The sequence below is a fragment of the Oncorhynchus keta genome, unplaced genomic scaffold (genome assembly GCF_023373465.1).
Source record: "Oncorhynchus keta strain PuntledgeMale-10-30-2019 unplaced genomic scaffold, Oket_V2 Un_contig_3711_pilon_pilon, whole genome shotgun sequence".
Lineage (NCBI taxonomy): Eukaryota > Metazoa > Chordata > Actinopteri > Salmoniformes > Salmonidae > Oncorhynchus > Oncorhynchus keta.
The window spans coordinates 63,460-77,688 of record NW_026287389.1 but is presented as its reverse complement, the minus strand read 5'-3'; the positions used below and the strand labels follow the sequence as shown (position 1 = coordinate 77,688).

At 44.7% G+C, this 14,229-nt stretch overlaps 1 pseudogene; it reads left to right on the top strand.

The window, feature by feature from the left end:
• LOC127924132 (elongator complex protein 4-like) overlaps positions 1-14,229 on the top strand; it is a 44,974-nt pseudogene that overhangs the window by 13,362 nt on the left and 17,383 nt on the right.

Below are 14,229 nucleotides of genomic sequence, written 5' to 3'. Positions count from 1 at the left end.
CCCATCCAATCTGACAGAGCTTGAGAGGATCTGCAGAGGAGAATGTGAGAAAATCCCCAAATACAGATGTTGCAAGCTTGTAGCGTCATACCCAAGAAGACTCAGGGCTTTAATCGCTGCCAAAGGTGCTTCAACAAAGGACTGAGTAAAAGGTCTGAATACTTACTTACAGTAGCACTCAAGTTTGGACACACCTACTCATTCAAGGGTTTATTTGTACTTTGTAGGATCATTTTGAAGACTTTAAAACTATGAAATAACACATATGGAACCAAAAAAAGTGTTAAACAAATCAAAATATATTTTATAATTGATATTCTTCAAGTAGACCCCCTTTGCCTTGATGACAGCTTTGCACACTCTTGGCATTCTCTCAACCAGCTTCATGAGGTAGTCACCTGGAATACATTTAAATTAACAGGTGTGACTTAAGTTAATTTGTGGAATTTCTTTCCTTCTTAATGCGTTTGTGAAAAGGTAGGGGTGGTATACAGAAGATGGACATATTTAGTAAAATACCAAGTCTGTATTATGGCAAGAACAGCTCAAATAAGCAAAGAGAAAAGACAGTCCATTGCTTTGACACGAAGGTCAGTCAATCCGGAGAATTTCAAGAACTTTGAAAGTTTCTTCAAGTGCAGTCGCAAAAAACATCAAGTGCTCTGATGAAACTGGCTCTCATGAGGACCGCCATAGGAAAGGGAGACCCAGAGTTACCTCTGCTGCAGAGGATAAATTCATTATAGTTACCATGTTTCAGAGTTCATGTCACATCTCAACTGTTCAGAGGAGATTGCGTGAATCAGGCCTAAATTTAATAAAAAATATTATTTCACCTTTATTTAACCAGGTACCCAAGTTGAGAACAAGTTCTCATTTACAATTGCGACCTGGCCAAGATAAAGCAAAGCAGTTCGACACATACAACGACAGAGTTACACATGGAGTAAAACAAACATACAGTCAGTAATACAGTAGAAACAAGTCTATATATGATGTGAGCAAATGCGGTGAGATAAGGGAGGTAAAGGCAAAAAATAAAATAAAAATGGTCATTGTCGAGTTGCTGCAAAAAAGAATAAGAAGAGACTTGCTCGGGCCAAGAAACATGAGCAATGGACATTAGACCGGTGGAAATCGGTCCTTTGGTCTGATGAGTCCAAACTTGACATTTTTGGTTCCAACTGCTGTGTCTTTGTGAGACGCAAAGTAGGTGAATGGATGATCTCTGCCTGTGTGGTTCCCACCGTGAAGCATGGAGGAGGAGGTGTGATGGTGTGGAAGTGCTTTGCTGGTGACACTGTCTGTGATTTTATTTAGAATTCATGGCACACTTAACCAGCATGGCTATGGTTTGGGCTTAGTGGGACTATCATTTGTTTTTCAACAGGACAATGACCCAACACACCTCCAGGCTGTGTACAGGCTATTTTACCAAGAAGGAGAGTGATGGAGTGCTGCATCAGATGACCTGGCCTCCACAATCACCCGACCTCAACCCAATTGAGATGGTTTGGGATGAGTTGGACCACAGAGTGAAGGAAAAGCAGCCAACAGGTTCTCAGTATATGTGGGAACTCCTTCAAGACTGTTGGAAAACCTTTCTGGTGAAGCTTGTTGAGAGAATGCCAAGAGTGTGCAAAGCTGTCATCAAGGCAAAGGGTGGCTACTTTTGAAGAATCTCAAATATAAAATATATTTAGATTTGTTTAACGCCTTTTTGGTTCCGCATGATTCCATATGTGTTATTTCATAGTTTTGATGTCTTCACTATTAAAATGGAATTTTAGAATAAGGCTGTAACATAACAAAATGTGTAAAAGGTGAGGGATTTGAATACTTTCTGAATGCACTGTAGATCCATTCATGTGTATTTTATTCTATCCCTGTTACTGTTAAATGTTTTTTATTGTTTAATAACTCTGCATTGTTGGGAAAGGCTCGTAAGCATTTCAATGTTTAGTCTACACCAGCTGTATTCAGCGCATGTGATGAATACAATTATATTAGATTCAGAAGCTTTGGTTTGAACTGGTCATATTGGTGGTGTTTGCAACCCTACACCATGCTTCTGGGCTCGACGTTGTTTTGACCAGACTGTTGGTGTAGCCTACGTCATAGCTATGTGTCTGACTTGCGTGAGATGTGTATGAATGAAGGTCAAGCTGGTGTGTGTGTGTTACAGTGAAGTCCGTGTTAGAGGAAGTGTCTGAGGGGACTGTCTGTGTCTGAACTCTGAAGGGCAGGTTGCTCAGTCCTGTGTTTTCCATGTCAGTCTCTCTATCTAGCTCTCTCTCTCTGTCTCTGTCTCAATTCAATTTAAGGGCTTTATTGGCATGAGAAACATATTGTTTACATTGCCAAAGCAAGTGAAATGGATAAACAAAAGTGAAATAAACAATGAAAAAATTAACAGTAAACATTACACTCACACAAGTTCCAAAATAATAAAGAATTTCAAGTGTCATTATGTACAAAAAGGAAATAAATAAACATAAACATGGGTTGTATTCTCTATCTCGCGTTCTCTTTCGCAATCTCTTTCCATCGCTCTCTCTCCATTCCCCCCTCTCCGAGCCTTATTAAACCTGTCTACTCAGGTGTGTGTGTGTGTGTGTGTGTGTTAGACAGTCCCCCTCCTCTCAGGTTCCATCCCATTTGTAACAGACTCAGTCAGCTCTCTGAGAGATTTGCTCTGAGACCTGTCTAGTCAGTGTCTACTAATTGATTTAACCTCTGTTTCTCTGTCTGGAGGGACATGCCACTGTTAATGAGAAAACAACATGACACCTCATATACACCAGCTTCCTAGTCTACTACATGACAAGGACTCTTGTTTCACACAGTAACACCAAATGTATGTGTTGATTCATATTATTTGCCATCATGCTGAATTCTACACAATACAACCTGAAGACTGAATAAAATAGAATAGTGTATAAACAATGCAATTGTGTTATTATCTGTAGGAACTCCCGCCCCCATCCTGGATGACATCGCCAGCCCCAAAACAGAGGACCAGGCAAAGTCATGTGACCCTGAGAGTCAGGACGCCATGAAGATCGCCTGGCGCTACCAGAACCTGCCAAAAGTACAGGTAAACGTATGTGTGTAGGCAGTCGGCATGGGGCCACAGGTCTAGCTCTTGGTTCTATGGGGGTGATGGTCTTCACCTCTAAATCCATCAGCTCCTAAACTCCTAGCCTCTCCATTCAGAGCTGATGGAGATTACTCACACTTAGCTGCTGCGAGGTGGGGCCTGTCGACATACACACCCTGCCTAGCCTGGGAAACCAGGGTACCTGCAGCCCATCTAATGGCACGCCACCCGCCTTAACCCTCATAACCCAGATCTAAGGAATGGTGAGGAAGGAATGGTGACCCCTTCCATCCTCCTCTCCTCCCCTCTCTCCCCTGCCCAGGATATAATCCACATCGCTATGTGGATTAACAGCACACAGCAAGTCCCTGGAGATCTCTCTTTCTCTGTCTCTCTCTGGAGACGTCTTTATCTCTGTGTCTTTCCCTCACCTCTGCCCCTTCCCCACCCTCCCAAAAACAGACTTTACAAACCAAACTGTCAATAAGCCCCAGCCAGAGGATTTACATCCCAAATTCACTCCCTGAGTCCCCCTCTACCCCCATTCCCCCTACACACCTCTCCTGCCAACCCTCTCCGCGTCGCCCTGTCCAATGAAGACATCAGATCAAAGGTGAGGTGGCCGGGGGCGGGCCTGGAACACTAAGCGGTTCTCCCCCCTGCTTACAAAGAGAAGATGAGCCACTGACCCCCCCCTCCTCCCTGACTCGCCCATCCTGTCAGGAGAGGGGCACACCGGGGGCCCTAATCCAGATTAGTGGTAGATTTAAGAGCCCGTCTGACAATGGGGCCCCTGGTTGCTTTCACTGGGGAGAGCAGGGCTACAGAACTCTCCCTTTCACCCAGGAGAAAACATCCTTCTACTCCCCCCTCAGACCGACACGGCTGTTTTCACAGCCACAAGTGGACGGTTATGTGGAGACATGATTAACATGCTGGTTGTAGGAGTTTAACTTCTCTGCAGGTTTTTATTTGATCAAACAGGATTTTGAAACACTTGTATGAACTATGAGCAGGTAATTTATTTAAAGTTATCATACTCTACTTGTTGAAAGTGAGGACGTTTCACACTTACGAAGTAGGATTATCTACCCTAGTTGCAATGTGGTCAACAGCAGTGTCAAATGGACACGGCTTTTCTCTCAACACTAACTGTTGACCCTCAGACGGCCCTGGCGTCCTCGTCGAGGTTCGGACACTACTACGACGTCTCCAAGACAATGGACCCTGAGATCTGCCAGGCAGCCAGGTGCCACGGCTTCTACCTTCCAGAACACTCCACCACTGTGACATCACCCACCGCTACCACCCCGGCCAGAGGTAACCCGGCAACCCCTGAACACTACCCCACCCTTATCTCTTCATGGTGCTCAGTATTATTTACACAATATATTGTGCAAATGTACTGTATCTCTAAGAGAACTTAGTCAAAACCTGAGAAGCTCACCCTACAACCTGAGGAGCCAACCGTATGACACATATCTAGTAGTATACGTATCACGTTTTGGAAGCATCTGAGACACTATTGTCATATTTTGGAGAAGCTTTTGGATTAGGTTGGGATTAACCTACAGTGTGAAGAGTAATTGTAGATGGGCAATGTTTAGACAGTTACTCTAACTAACCCCCCCATCAGATCGGGATGGTCTATTATGGTCAGTGTCTGATGTTTATAACCAGCTGGTTAAGCTTGTATAAAAACAGGGTCAGTCTTTAGGTAGGAAGGCTAGTTGGCTGAGATGAGACATTCAGCAGAGAAAAAAGGCTTTGGTGGTGAATGTAGAGGGACCGTTTGCTGTGAGTTTGTTTTGTTCATCGTTGAGTGTGCTTAGGGTTCAGAGGTCAGGCACACTATTTACACGAGAGAGAGCGGTGAGACACACACAAGCGCATATACACACACACAGTCAGATACCGAGTCAGACACGATTGGCAAACAGGCCAATCTGGAGCGGAGATGAGGTTTTATAGAACCCCTCTGCTTTCATGTCTGCAAACAGACACCCTTTAACTCTGGACCATGCAAACGCGAGTGAGTGTGTCTGGCCAATTTCATTTGACTCATATTTACTATCACTGAGCAGTGTTGAGTAAATCATTGTCATAGGAAATCCTTTTTGTTTTGTCCTTTACGTTGTTAGACAGAATCCATCCTTCTCCTGTCGTTCTGTGGGTTAGTAATTAAGTCTGACAGTGGCATTGCCATCATAGTGGCACTGCCCATCAGGTTCTCTGAATAGAACACTGATCTGCCAGACAACATGACAGCTGGTCAGCAGGAAGCTATACCTGCACTGCTCACATAAACACACAGACAGACATACACACACAGACAGACAAACAGACATACACACATTCTCACTCCCTAGCCTCCCCTCTTGCACGTGGCCACCACCCCATGTTGCTACCCTGGCTGTTAAATTGCTCAGTTTCACTCGCTGGCATAATTGGCACAAATTGCTCTCTAGGTGATACAGCCCCTGTTGTTGAAGACCAAGCCTCCCCTCTCTCTCCTTTCTCCTTAGAGTGGAGGAGGAGGGAGGTAGCATTGAGCTAATGTGGCCTCCTGAGTATGATACTAATTAGCACATGCGCTAGCCCCGTGGCTAAGCACCTAGCCCTCAGCACCACCTGAATGGAGGGTGCCCAGTGGGGGCGGACGAAGCACAATGCCCTCAAACACAATGGCCACCAAGTGGAGGAAGCCTGGTGGAATGGTTCTGCTATGAACCCCTGCAGGGTCAGAAGGCGCCATTGTTTTTGTTAATGATGAACAATCGGAGGCAATATGTTTGTTCTATATGTAGCTATATGAGGAAGTGTGTACTGTGTCTGCTTGGTGTTTGTTTAGGCATATGTATATGTACCTGATGTCTGGCTGGTGTGTGTCTGTCTGTTCCCCTGTGGGTAAGAATGTTCTTTAGTTCTGTTAGCCTGTAATTGCTGGCTAGCGTAACGACCTACTGTAAGACTCAATGGACAGTGGTTGTTACTATAGCCAGCTGATCTTAAGGAAGGATTTCTGTGTAAAACTTTACCCTGACCATGATGTTGGCACATGGTTGACTTGGCAGGAGGTTATGTTAGGGTGGTTTGTGGTTATTAGAGAAAGGCAGAAATCTATTGTGAGTGACTTGTGTACCTTGTCAATGGTGCACATCTTACCCTTCATTAACCATTCTAACACTGTGCCCATCCAATCGTAACCAGCAACCCATTAAATAACCTTTCTCAGCTAGTGTGTGTGTGTGTCTGTGTGTGTCATTACACCTCCAATCGGACCCTCGGGGAGCTGACAGGCCACCAGGTTTTAATTAGATTACCTGAATAAATTAATTGAATCTCTTGATAAGGCTCCTCCATTATATTCATCTGCTCTAGTGGTCATTGTAAAGCCCTGTCATGGGGGATAAGGAGCATTTGACTTCGTCTGTTGAGACTTGATACCTGTCCTGCAATAACCTCATGTTCTACTCCCTCCTTCCCTCTTTCTCCTCTCCTCCTCTTCCCTCTCTTTACCCCTCCTCTTCACCCTTTCTCCAGCCCTATGCCAGAGACCTACTCCTCTCTGCTGAACAATCTCCAGGAGGTCATCCACAGGGAAGGCTTTGATGGATCCGTCCCCCAGGTAGGTACACTCACTCTCACACATCCATAGTCCTGTCACTACCCCTAGACTCCCATCCAAATTACAGCTATTCTCTACCCAAAGAGTTCCCCATATAGGGGTCCCAAAGACCTCCTGCCCTTTCAATGACCATATATCCCAGTCCGCCCGGGCACACATTATTGTTAGCTATACTCTAACCTGCTCCTCTCTGCTGTTAGCTATACTCTAACCTGCTCCTCTCTGCTGTTAGCTATACTCTAACCTGCTCCTCTCTGCTGTTAGCTATACTCTAACCTGCTCCTCTCTGCTGTTAGCTATACTCTAACCTGCTCCTCTCTGCTGTTACTGTCCTGGCTATACTCTAACCTGCTCCTCTCTGCTGTTAGCTATACTCTAACCTGCTCCTCTCTACTGTTAACTATACTCTAACCTTCTCCTCTCTACTGTTAGCTATACTCTAACCTGACATATACCCTAACCTGCTCCTCTCTACTGTTAGCTATACTCTAACCTGCTCCTCTCTACTGTTAGCTATACTCTAACCTGCTCCTCTCTACTGTTAGCTATACTCTAACCTGCTCCTCTCTACTGTTAGCTATATTCTAACCTGCTCCTCTCTGCTGTTAGCTATACTCTAACCTGCTCCTCTCTACTGTTAGCTATACCCTAACCTGCTCCTCTCTACTGTTAGCTATACTCTAACCTGCTCCTCTACTGTTAGCTATACTCTAACCTGCTCCTCTCTACTGTTAGCTATACTCTAACCTGCTCCTCTACTGTTAGCTATACTCTAACCTGCTCCTCTCTACTGTTAGCTATACCCTAACCTGCTCCTCTCTACTGTTAGCTATACTCTAACCTACTCCTCTCTGCTGTTAGCTATACTCTAACCTGCTCCTCTCTGCTGTTAGCTATACTCTAACCTGCTCCTCTCTGCTGTTAGCTATACTCTAACCTGCTCCTCTCTGCTGTTAGCTATACTCTAACCTGCTCCTCTCTACTGTTGGCTATACTCTAACCTGCTCCTCTCTGCTGTTAACTATACTCTAACCTTCTCCTCTCTACTGTTAGCTATACTCTAACCTGCTATACCCTAACCTGCTCCTCTCTACTGTTAGCTATACTCTAACCTGCTCCTCTCTACTGTTAGCTATACTCTAACCTGCTCCTGTCTACTGTTAGCTATACTCTAACCTGCTCCTCTCTACTGTTAGCTATATTCTAACCTGCTCCTCTCTACTGTTAGCTATACTCTAACCTGCTCCTCTCTACTGTTCGCTATATTCTAACCTGCTCCTCTCTGCTGTTAGCTATACTCTAACCTGCTCCTCTCTACTGTTAGCTATACTCTAACCTGCTCCTGTCTACTGTTAGCTATACCCTAACCTGCTCCTCTCTACTGTTAGCTATACTCTAACCTGCTCCTCTCTGCTGTTAGCTATACTCTAACCTGCTCCTCTCTGCTGTTAGCTATACTCTAACCTGCTCCTCTCTGCTGTTAGCTATACTCTAACCTGCTCCTCTCTGCTGTTAGCTATACTCTAACCTGCTCCTCTCTGCTGTTAGCTATACTCTAACCTGCTCCTCTCTGCTGTTAGCTATACTCTAACCTGCTCCTGTCTACTGTTAGCTATACTCTAACCTGCTCCTCTCTACTGTTAGCTATACTCTAACCTGCTCCTCTCTACTGTTCGCTATATTCTAACCTGCTCCTCTCTGCTGTTAGCTATACTCTAACCTGCTCCTCTCTACTGTTAGCTATACTCTAACCTGCTCCTCTCTACTGTTAGCTATACCCTAACCTGCTCCTCTCTACTGTTAGCTATACTCTAACCTGCTCCTCTCTGCTGTTAGCTATACTCTAACCTGCTCCTCTCTGCTGTTAGCTATACTCTAACCTGCTCCTCTCTGCTGTTAGCTATACTCTAACCTGCTCCTCTCTGCTGTTAGCTATACTCTAACCTGCTCCTCTCTGCTGTTAGCTATACTCTAACCTGCTCCTCTCTGCTGTTAGCTATACTCTAACCTGCTCCTCTCTGCTGTTAGCTATACTCTAACCTGCTCCTCTCTGCTGTTGGCTATACTCTAACCTGCTCCTCTCTACTGTTGGCTATACTCTAACCTGCTCCTCTCTGCTGTTAGCTATACTCTAACCTGCTCCTCTCTACTGTTAACTATACTCTAACCTTCTCCTCTCTACTGTTAGCTATACTCTAACCTGACATATACCCTAACCTGCTCCTCTCTACTGTTAGCTATACTCTAACCTGCTCCTCTCTACTGTTAGCTATACTCTAACCTGCTCCTCTCTACTGTTAGCTATATTCTAACCTGCTCCTCTCTACTGTTAGCTATACTCTAACCTGCTCCTCTCTACTGTTAGCTATATTCTAACCTGCTCCTCTCTGCTGTTAGCTATACTCTAACCTGCTCCTCTCTACTGTTAGCTATACCCTAACCTGCTCCTCTCTACTGTTAGCTATACTCTAACCTGCTCCTCTACTGTTAGCTACACTCTAACCTGCTCCTCTCTACTGTTAGCTATACCCTAACCTGCTCCTCTATACTGTTAGCTATACTCTAACCTACTCCTCTCTACTGTTAGCTATACTCTAACCTGCTCCTGTCTACTGTTAGCTATACTCTAACCTGCTCCTCTCTACTGTTAGCTATATTCTAACCTGCTCCTCTCTACTGTTAGCTATACTCTAACCTGCTCCTCTCTACTGTTCGCTATATTCTAACCTGCTCCTCTCTGCTGTTAGCTATACTCTAACCTGCTCCTCTCTACTGTTAGCTATACTCTAACCTGCTCCTCTCTACTGTTAGCTATACCCTAACCTGCTCCTCTCTACTGTTAGCTATACTCTAACCTGCTCCTCTCTGCTGTTAGCTATACTCTAACCTGCTCCTGTCTACTGTTAGCTATACTCTAACCTGCTCCTCTCTGCTGTTAGCTATACTCTAACCTGCTCCTCTCTACTGTTAGCTATACTCTAACCTGCTCCTCTCTGCTGTTAGCTATACTCTAACCTGCTCCTCTCTGCTGTTAGCTATACTCTAACCTGCTCCTGTCTACTGTTAGCTATACTCTAACCTGCTCCTCTCTACTGTTAGCTATACTCTAACCTGCTCCTCTCTACTGTTCGCTATATTCTAACCTGCTCCTCTCTACTGTTAGCTATACTCTAACCTGCTCCTCTCTACTGTTAGCTATACTCTAACCTGCTCCTCTCTACTGTTAGCTATACCCTAACCTGCTCCTCTCTACTGTTAGCTATACTCTAACCTGCTCCTCTCTACTGTTAGCTATACTCTAACCTGCTCCTCTCTGCTGTTAGCTATACTCTAACCTGCTCCTCTCTGCTGTTAGCTATACTCTAACCTGCTCCTCTCTGCTGTTAGCTATACTCTAACCTGCTCCTCTCTGCTGTTAGCTATACTCTAACCTGCTCCTCTCTGCTGTTAGCTATACTCTAACCTGCTCCTCTCTGCTGTTAGCTATACTCTAACCTGCTCCTCTCTGCTGTTAGCTATACTCTAACCTGCTCCTGTCTGCTGTTAGCTATACTCTAACCTGCTCCTCTCTGCTGTTAGCTATACTCTAACCTGCTCCTCTCTGCTGTTGGCTATACTCTAACCTGCTCCTCTCTGCTGTTAGCTATACTCTAACCTGCTCCTCTCTACTGTTAACTATACTCTAACCTTCTCCTCTCTACTGTTAGCTATACTCTAACCTGACATATACCCTAACCTGCTCCTCTCTACTGTTAGCTATACTCTAACATGCTCCTCTCTACTGTTAGCTATACTCTAACCTGCTCCTCTCTACTGTTAGCTATACTCTAACCTGCTCCTCTCTACTGTTAGCTATATTCTAACCTGCTCCTCTCTACTGTTAGCTATACTCTAACCTGCTCCTCTCTACTGTTAGCTATATTCTAACCTGCTCCTCTCTGCTGTTAGCTATACCCTAACCTGCTCCTCTATACTGTTAGCTATACTCTAACCTACTCCTCTCTACTGTTAGCTATACTCTAACATACTCCTCTCTACTGTTAGCTATACCCTAACCTGCTCCTCTCTACTGTTAGCTATACCCTAACCTGCTCCTCTCTACTGTTAGCTATACTCTAACCTACTCCTCTCTGCTGTTAGCTATACTCTAACCTGCTCCTCTCTACTGTTAGCTATACCCTAACCTGCTCCTCTCTACTGTTAGCTATACTCTAACCTGCTCCTCTCTACTGTTAGCTATACCCTAACCTGCTCCTCTCTACTGTTAGCTATACTCTAACCTGCTCCTCTCTGCTGTTAGCTATACTCTAACCTGCTCCTCTCTGCTGTTAGCTATACTCTAACCTGCTCCTCTCTGCTGTTAGCTATACTCTAACCTGCTCCTCTCTACTGTTAGCTATACTCTAACCTGCTCCTCTCTACTGTTGGCTATACTCTAACCTGCTCCTCTCTGCTGTTAACTATACTCTAACCTTCTCTTCTCTACTGTTAGCTATACTCTAACCTGCTATACCCTAACCTGCTCCTCTCTACTGTTAGCTATACTCTAACCTGCTCCTCTCTACTGTTAGCTATACTCTAACCTGCTCCTCTCTACTGTTAGCTATACTCTAACCTGCTCCTCTCTACTGTTAGCTATATTCTAACCTGCTCCTCTCTACTGTTAGCTATACTCTAACCTGCTCCTCTCTACTGTTCGCTATATTCTAACCTGCTCCTCTCTGCTGTTAGCTATACTCTAACCTGCTCCTCTCTACTGTTAGCTATACTCTAACCTGCTCCTCTCTACTGTTAGCTATACCCTAACCTGCTCCTCTCTACTGTTAGCTATACTCTAACCTGCTCCTCTCTACTGTTAGCTATACTCTAACATACTCCTCTCTACTGTTAGCTATACCCTAACCTGCTCCTCTCTACTGTTAGCTATACCCTAACCTGCTCCTCTCTACTGTTAGCTATACTCTAACCTACTCCTCTCTGCTGTTAGCTATACTCTAACCTGCTCCTCTCTACTGTTAGCTATACCCTAACCTGCTCCTCTCTACTGTTAGCTATACTCTAACCTGCTCCTCTCTACTGTTAGCTATACTCTAACCTGCTCCTCTCTACTGTTAGCTATACTCTAACCTGCTCCTCTCTGCTGTTACCTATACTCTAACCTGCTCCTCTCTGCTGTTAGCTATACTCTAACCTGCTCCTCTCTGCTGTTAGCTATACTCTAACCTGCTCCTCTCTACTGTTAGCTATACTCTAACCTGCTCCTCTCTACTGTTGGCTATACTCTAACCTGCTCCTCTCTGCTGTTAACTATACTCTAACCTTCTCTTCTCTACTGTTAGCTATACTCTAACCTGCTATACCCTAACCTGCTCCTCTCTACTGTTAGCTATACTCTAACCTGCTCCTCTCTACTGTTAGCTATACTCTAACCTGCTCCTCTCTACTGTTAGCTATACTCTAACCTGCTCCTCTCTACTGTTAGCTATATTCTAACCTGCTCCTCTCTACTGTTAGCTATACTCTAACCTGCTCCTCTCTACTGTTCGCTATATTCTAACCTGCTCCTCTCTGCTGTTAACTATACTCTAACCTGCTCCTCTCTACTTCTAGCTATACTCTAACCTGCTCCTCTCTACTGTTAGCTATACCTAACCTGCTCCTCTCTACTGTTAGCTATACTCTAACCTGCTTCTCTCTACTGTTAGCTATCCTCTAACCTGCTATACTCTAACCTGCTCCTCTCTACTGTTAGCTATACTCTAACCTGCTATACTCTAACCTGCTCCTCTCTACTGTTAGCTATACTCTAACCTGCTCCTCTCTACTGTTAGCTATACTCTAACCTGCTGCTCTCTACTGTTAGCTATACCCTAACCTGCTCCTCTCTACTGTTAGCTATACTCTAACCTGCTCCTCTCTGCTGTTAGCTATACTCTAACCTGCTCCTCTCTACTGTTAGCTATACCCTAACCTGCTCCTCTCTACTGTTAGCTATACTCTAACCTGCTCCTCTCTACTGTTAGCTATACTCTAACCTGCTCCTCTCTACTGTTAGCTATACTCTAACCTGCTCCTCTCTACTGTTAGCTATACTCTAACCTGCTCCTCTCTACTGTTAGCTATACCCTAACCTGCTCCTCTCTACTGTTAGCTATACTCTAACCTACTCCTCTCTGCTGTTAGCTATACTCTAACCTACTCCTCTCTGCTGTTAGCTATACTCTAACCTGCTCCTCTCTACTGTTAGCTATACCCTAACCTGCTCCTCTCTACTGTTAGCTATACTCTAACCTGCTCCTCTCTTCTGTTAGCTATACTCTAACCTGCTCCTCTCTACTGTTAGCTATACTCTAACCTACTCCTCTCTGCTCTTATCTATACTCTAACCTACTCCTCTCTACTGTTAGCTATACTCTAACCTGCTCCTCTCTACTGTTAGCTATACTCTAACCTACTCCTCTCTGCTCTTATCTATACTCTAACCTACTCCTCTCTACTGTTAGCTATACTCTAACCTGCTCCTCTCTACTGTTAGCTATACTCTAACCTGCTCCTCTCTACTGTTAGCTATAATCTCATCCATATCAAATAACTGCCCTTCCCAACACCCCTCTTCAAGTTACCATGTGAATTCCTCTCACCTGACTAGAATGACTTCATCAGTGTTATGGTGATCCTGGCAGCAGAGCAGACAGCTGTGTGTGTGTGTGTGTGTCCCATCTTTGAAACATATCTTTGTTTTAATGATTATCAATCCTCTTCAGAATGTCAGAAATGCCATCTGTCTCTCTGTGTTTCTATTTTAGTTTTTCCACTGAGGTGTGTGGACCTGTGGAGGGGGCAGATCACCTAGATTCTGTGACCCCTCTGCTCCTCACCTGGAGCCTCCTCCCCCCTCTCCCCCTGTCACTCACACACAGGATTACCCCCCCTGACCCAGCGCTGTCAATCATTAATTAATTAAGCTCTGACATCATCAAAGCGCTTTTGGCAGAGCAGAGGAATGCAGACAGGACATGGGCACCATCACAAGAATTTCCAGTATAGGGAAGACTGTGTGTGTGTGTTTCCACCCCTGCTCATACTGTTTGTCTTGGATGTTGGCTACAGAAACCAGGCATAATATTATCACTTCATAATGCAGTCTCTTTGGGCCCTTTATGTTACTCCTTCTTTGCTATAATTTGGTGTTTTCTGGCTTGACTGTCAGGTGTCTCTTGTTCTGGGGCAGTACTGCTTGGCTTGGCTGTATGGTGGGGCTCTGGTTGGTGGGTTTGGGCTGTGTTTTGGCACTGTTCCCCGACTCTCTATAGGAGTACTAAACACTTTCTCTCTATAGGAGTACTAAACACCTTCTCCCTATAGGTGTACTAAACACCTTCTCTCTATAGGAGTACTAAACACTTTCTCCCTATAGGAGTACTAAACACCTTCTCTCTATAGGAGTACTAAACACTTTCTCTCTATAGGAGTACTAAACACCTTCTCTCTATAGGAGTAC